The sequence below is a fragment of the Macrobrachium nipponense genome, chromosome 7 (genome assembly GCF_015104395.2).
Source record: "Macrobrachium nipponense isolate FS-2020 chromosome 7, ASM1510439v2, whole genome shotgun sequence".
NCBI lineage: Eukaryota > Metazoa > Arthropoda > Malacostraca > Decapoda > Palaemonidae > Macrobrachium > Macrobrachium nipponense.
Window position 1 is genome coordinate 69,032,192 of NC_061109.1, and position 7,415 is coordinate 69,039,606.

Genomic DNA, 7,415 nt, shown 5'->3' on the forward strand with positions numbered 1-7,415 from the left:
ATATATACACAGAGAGAGAGAGAGAGAGAGAGCGAGCATATTTATTAGCGTGTATACATGCATATATATATATATATATATATATATATATATATATATATATATATATATATATATATATATATATAAATATACATATACATGCACGCTAATAAATATGCTGTCTAGATACTAGGTTAACGAACTAATTTTTTTAAACTGATGAGAAGAAAGTAATACTATTATAACAAAATGCCTCGAGTAACGAATAATCAAGCGGTAATGATTCCAGCGATATATGAAAGGGTATTTAATGAGGTCAAAATGAGTCTTGCAGGAGACATTATTTTTTTCTTTTTAATTTCACCGCGTCACAAAAAAAAAAAATCTCGCTTAATTATTCAAAAACATTTAGCCAGTTCGGTTTATCGTAGTGCTGTTTGTTCTCCAATGGAAAATGGCAAAAGGAAATATTAGTTATTGCTTATTAAAATAACTTCCCTATATACAAAGTTCAGAATTATGGCTACTGAAATACATATGACTTGAGATGTAATTATTTGATTTTCATCTTATTTCATTGTTGTTCCATTTATTTCTCAGCCTTCACTCATCATCATAAGTTCAAAATACTGGAATGATAATGGTCTTTCTTTACGTTATTCATTCCTTTGTTGTAGGATATTGTCATAGTTATTATCGCGATTTTCAAGGTGACAGGAAGCAGGTCAGGTCTGTGTCTGTCTATGAAGAATGAAATTAGATAAAAAAAATATTGAATAGATAAGAATTGATGGAAACACTCCAGGACTCATTACTAATCAAGAAGACGCTGAGTTCGAAGGAGAGTCATTCAGAGGAATCTTCTTTTGCGCTCTCTGCAGGATGTTCAAGGATCATATCTGTGGATGTGATTCTCACGGTGATGTTCTGGTATTTCTACCTTAAAAGTCATAATTTTCTTTGTTAAAAAATTCCCTTTCCCTTTTCGTTTTTTCACCTTTTTTAAGGATACCCATGGTACTTTCATGAGGAACTTTTGTTTTTCAATAGGATTCTTCAGGATCCCCCTCTTTTGTTTTTGACTAGATTGTTTTCGAAGGAGTTTAATATTTCTAAAGGATATACAAGGACTTTTTTTATGGGGAACTTCATTTTTTTTTAGGATTCTTAAAGGCCTTTTTTCGCTCGATTGATTTTGAAAAGATCTAATTTTTGAAGGATTATGATGGTCTTTTTTGTTTGGAGGATTCTCAGTGAATATTAAAGGGATTTTCTCAAGGCCATCTTTGGGACGAATTCCGGTTCACGGCGATTTTGGAGGACCCTCAAACGCCCTTTTCGGATGATTCACAATGACTAAAGGGGCCACCAGCCACGACAATATTCATAGAGGACTCTTGCTCCCCAAGTCGTAAAAGTGTTGGGAAAGCCTCTTTCATTCCTCCTGCTATATTGTTCTCCCTTTGCTTCAAGTTTTTATGGGGACTAAGGGCATCGACGGAGCCATTTTCATACGAATCGGGATCAGTTTGGGTCGGGGGCCTCATATTTACGCAAACGAAGTATCGCCCTCTTATATGCCAATTCCAAAAGCCTCTTTGCATAACGGCCACGTTTTCTGAGCGTAGATTACAATCGAGAATAGTTATCTTCCTCTCCCATTTTCGAATGTTACGAAAAGTCTGACCTCTCCTAAAGGAATGGCCTTTCATGTTTATCAATGATGCGGAGGCGTTTATTTTAACTCCTCTCACTTAGGTCGAAATTAGATGATCCTGTGGTAGGGGTGTAAGAATGCTACCACCGAAGGTCCTGCGTGTCGTAAAAGAGATCAAGTGTCCCTAAGTGAATTGGTGATTTCTTGATGCTCCTGAAAATTCCAGGGAAATCGTGAAGTTTCTAGTTTCACATTCTTACTGTAACAATTATACTTGTAGTTAAATCTACCCAGGCTGACATGATCACGAAGCGACAACCAAACAGGACGTTGAATTAGGCCACCAGGTTGATATTCACCTATAGATGAAATAATCACAGATCATGCTTTTCTTTGTCTTCCTGTCCTAACTGAAATGGACCTGAATTTCAGAGGAGCTGAAATGTGAAGGAGTCTTTTCGCTCACATTATTTCAGGCTTTCCTAATGAGTTTCCAAGGACTGGAGACTCCCTTTGAGAGAGGCTTCTGTCCCTCACAAAGAGCCTTTGATGTTGCTCGGAGTTTCCATGAATGAGATAGACTCCTAAGCGCCTTTGATTGACTTAATTCTTTATCTGTTCGAGACGTGGTCTTATCTGGTTCTTGAATCTGTGTGTCTTCCAGCTCTTTTTCTAATACCTCGCTTTGATTTTGTCAACAATAAGGATAGGTATTTAATATACCTGTTGTTTATGAGGCATGTTCGGTAGCTAAATTTGAACCTATAATCAAATAAAGGAAGATATTTGCAAATATTGGGTTCGTGCATGGAAAATAAAACATTAACTTTCAGAGAGCCTAAACAGTGTCCGAATTATCACAATATTCTGTAAAAGTAAAACGGAAAAAAGACAGCAGGATTTACATAATTAACGTTCTCCTAAAATATAGAAATATGTTTTGAATGAAATATGAAATGAATAATTTTGACAAGATTTATTGAAAAAGCCTTTCAAATTGAACGTACACAGTATGAAATCTAGTCTGCTGATTCAGCAAGCAATGTCGTGTGTATATATATATATATATATATATATATATTATATATATATATATATATATATATATATATATATATATATATATATATATATATATATATATATATATATATATATATATATATATATATATATATATATATATATATATATATAAGATAGTGTATATATCATATACATACTTATACTAAGTATGTATATATATATATATATATATATATATATATATATATATATATATATATATATATATATATATATATATATACATACTTAGTATAAGTCATATCACATTTCCGTGATTCATATACATATATCGAGCTACAATGTCCTTTAATATCTAATTCGCTCTACCTCGGAATTAATATATTTTCATATATGCTTAACCGAAGGGGAATTTTTTTTTCGATGATAGACTTGCCTGGACCTGGGCGCGAACCCATGGAGCCTTTCAATCCAGGAAACGTCAGAGAAGCTTTTTACCTACTACACCGGTGATGTAGGTAGGTATACAATGTCGAAAGTAATCATAAATGGCAATATATACACCAATGTTAGAATATCAGTTACTTGAAGCCAAATTATTCTGTAAAGTCTTAATGGTGTTGAGCTTGTTAATAACTAAGACTCTGACAATACATATGAAAGCTAGTATGGTGAGCACTAACAAAACAATATTTATCATGGACATAATGGGGGAAATGTCAGTCTTGTATACATGGAAAAAATGATTAGCTGCTTCAAGTTTGTTAAATGATTCTAACTCAAGTTTGGACAATTTGAAATCTTTGACATGTTCAAAATGATTTATGTGGCTAGATAAGTTTAAGGTGTAAGTAGCAAAAATGGTAGGCTTGTAATACAAATAATTCAAAATAATTACTTCACAAGATGTCACAAAGGATTTGATGTTATTAAACATTATCTGAGATTGGTTATTCCTACAAGTGACCCTAGCTGTTATTGATTCTGGGAAAACACTACCATTTCACCATACAAAATTTGAGCTTTGAAATCATGATTGTAAGGGATATACTCACAGTTATTCTCACCATTCCTGTCATTAATCAAATCATCTATGCAATACAATTTGTGAAGTGGCTCATAAAACTCTGTATATTACAAACAAATCATTGGCTTCAAGCATGATACAATCACCAAAATCTTTGTCACTTAGTTGCACCAACAGAAGTGAATTCTGTTGCAATGCAAAATGTACTATGTCTTGGTTCAAAACAATTGACTTGTTATTTACTAGCATTGGAAAAGGATAAATGGATATCAAGTTATTAACTTCATTATTGTTAAATGGTATTACCAACACAATGTGATCAGAAATCCTTTTCACAGTTATTAAACTATAGTAAGTAAGGACATCGTGCACAAGCGATTTGAAGTGATGATCTAACATACATTTTTCTATTATATGGTTTAACTCACTAGGACTGATGAGGTATGGTGATAAAATGTTCTTGGTGGATAACATAATAGCATTTAAAAGTTCCTTATAGTTTAACAAAAATGACTCTGTTTCAAACATTAACTGATTCACAAGTTTCGACCTGTTTAGATCATTTATCTGTTGTAATGTTCTGAGCTATATTGTTAACAAAGTCCTTCAGGTTAATAATCAATTCTTGGTTCTTATTAGTTGCATCAATGACTTTAGTCATGATGGTACCTCGTTCTGCGGCCCACATTTCTAATTTTTCTATTCTAGCCCTATCCTTCTCTACATCACTATCAGTAGCTATACCAAACAAAGTGTTAAAGGCTGTACCTATAAATGGAGGAAGTGAACGCTTCTTAATTCTCTTAGGTAAAACCTGGCTGATATCCTCTCTAAGTTTCAACAGAATCGTATTATTCTGGTTACTATGACATTTACGATTTTACTCAGTAATTCTGCCAGTTGTTGTTGTTGATGATCTACTATGGTGATGTTAATTTTAATAACAGCGATGTCGTGTATCATCTTCACTTGGCCATGATCCTTTAAGATCGCTCCCTTCTTGATTTTCAAGAGGGAGATGCAGATATCACTCACCATGAGCCATAGTGAAATCCATTTCCTGCAAAATATATCCTAAGCAGTAAACCTTATACAACAATGTTATTGACCTGTTGCACTTGGTCCTATCTTTTCCTTAAATTGTATCTCGGAGTCACTAATGCTGATGAAGTATGGGAATAATTTACGTTACTGTTTTCCTTACTACTTGACTCCTTTAAATCTTTAAAATCTTTTAAATGTTATTCTGACCAAATGTTGGAATGTACTATTTTAATATGGCAACAGTTTCATTTAAAGTTGATTCATGCATTAGCTTAAATTTATTTAACTTTAACCTATCTACTACTCTATATGGACTTTGGAATTTAGGACTCACTTTAACATTAGGTCCTTCAACTTTATAATTAAGAACATATACTTGTTGCCCTATTTTTAAATCTGGGACTGTTGATTTCTGGTTGTAATACTTACTAGACTTTTGATGTAACTCCTTCAATCGAGCCCTTGTACCTTTTGCTGGTCTCAAAAGTCCGTCTTATTTTCCACGCAACGTAGTCTTCGTAATTATAAGTTATCTGGGTGGTGGGGTTGCATCGTCTAACAAGGTATTTGGCATTCTTTTCTGATAGCCATATAACAGAAAATGTAGGGTTTCCCCAATAGATTCATTTACAGTGTTATTAATAGTGAACTACGTCTTCAAGAATTACGTCCCAATCTTCAGTCTGTGGAGCCACTAAAGTTTTCAGTACATCCTTTATCTTACGATTTGTTCTCTCAGCTGCTCCATTAGAGCTTGGTTTATAAGCTGTAACCTGACACTTGTTAATTTCATAAAACTCACACAATTTTTTTAAAATGTCACTAGTAAACTCTCCTGCTTTATCAGATAATAATGTTTGAGGGTATGGATGTCTAGTAATTATTCTAGATTTCAGAGCTTCTGCTACAGTAGTTGCTTCTCTATTTCTGACTGGAATGATCTCAACATATCTATTCAAGTAATCTATGAAAATGAATATCTGACGGTTGCCTCTAGTTGTGTTTGGAAATAGACCTACAAAATCCATTGAAACTACTTGGAATGGAGTTAGTCTGATGGATATTTCTCAAGAGGGGCCTTTACATTTACGTTACCTTTGTGTACGTTACAGATATGACAAATTTCAACAAATCTTTTAGCATCTTCATTGCAATTAGGCCAAAAATAGTTTCTAGTGACTGTTCTACATGTTTTCTTTATTCCAGGATGTCGTGACAACTTGTAAGAGTGTGTTAGTTCTAGAACGTCTTTGGTTAGTGTGTAAGGTACATACAAATGTGAACAAACATTCGGTTCTTCTGATGTTTTATATAGAATTCCATTAATTAACTGAAATTCAGACTGATCATCCTCATTTTGCATTAATTTACCCACTATTTTTCTATTATTAGCATGCTTTTGCTGTTCGATATGAACTCTTTCCAAATCTAGATCTATGATCTGACAACTAAAGCAGAAAATATTAGTTGTGATTTGTTTCTCAGTTTCTTCTTGCGATCTCGACAAGGCATCTGCTATAGTGTTATATCTACCTGGGATATATCTAAACTCTGGGACAAATTCTAATACACTTATGAACCATCTGTTAAACTTCATATTATTTGTGAAAGCTCTTTTCTTGAATAGGTCACAAATGGGTTTGTGATCTGTAAGCACATTGACTTTATGTCGTAGCAATATATGCCTAAACTTTCGTAATCCCCAATATAGAGCTAAGCACTCTCACTCGGTAGGGCTATAATTCCTTTCTGCAGCATTCAAAACTCTACTTGCATTATATACTGCTCTCATTCTTGTTTTTCATTGTTGCATTAAAACTGCCCCCCCCCCCCCCAACCTCTACTAGAAGCATCGCAGGCTAAGTAAAATTCCTTTGAGAAATCTGGGTACACTAAAATTGGATTTCTTGTCATCATTTCCTTGAGTGTTTGGAAAGCTCTTTCATGTTCTGCCTTCCATTCATAAAATACATCCTTCTTAGTTAAATCTGTTAAAGGTTTGGCTATAGTGGCAAATTCCTTAATAAAGGGACGATAGTAGCCTACCATACCTAAACATCTTCTCAAGGCTTTCAAGTTACTTGGAGCTGGATATGCTACAGTTGCCTTTATTTTACTTTCCTGCATACACAGTCCATTTTCACTGATGACATGTCCTAAATACTCTAATGATTTCATCATGAATTGACATTTCTTAATTTTTATCTTTAATCCTGCACTCTTCAGTCTTTCTAACACAATTTCTAATGTCTTAAAGCGACTATCCAAGTCCTTGCTAGAAATGACTAAACATCATCTAGGTATACTGAAACATCCCCTCTATCCTCTTAAGATTTGGAGCATTAATCGAGTAAAGGTTAGTGGGGCTGATGTAAGACCAAAGGGCATGACTTCAAACTGTAAATGTTCCTTATGAGTACTAAAAGCTGTTAAGGGCTTGGATTCTTCGTCTAAGGGCATTTGCCAATATCCACTAAGCAAGTCTAATGACGTAAATATTTTTGCTCCACCTAATTGAGCTAACATATCATTTATAACAGGCATTGGCATCCTATCTGGGATGGTGTGTGAATTTAATTTCCGATAATCTACTACCATTCTCCAACTGCCATCTTTCTTTGGAACTAGCAAGAGAGGTGAATTATATGGTGATTTAGAAGGTACTATTTACTCCATCCT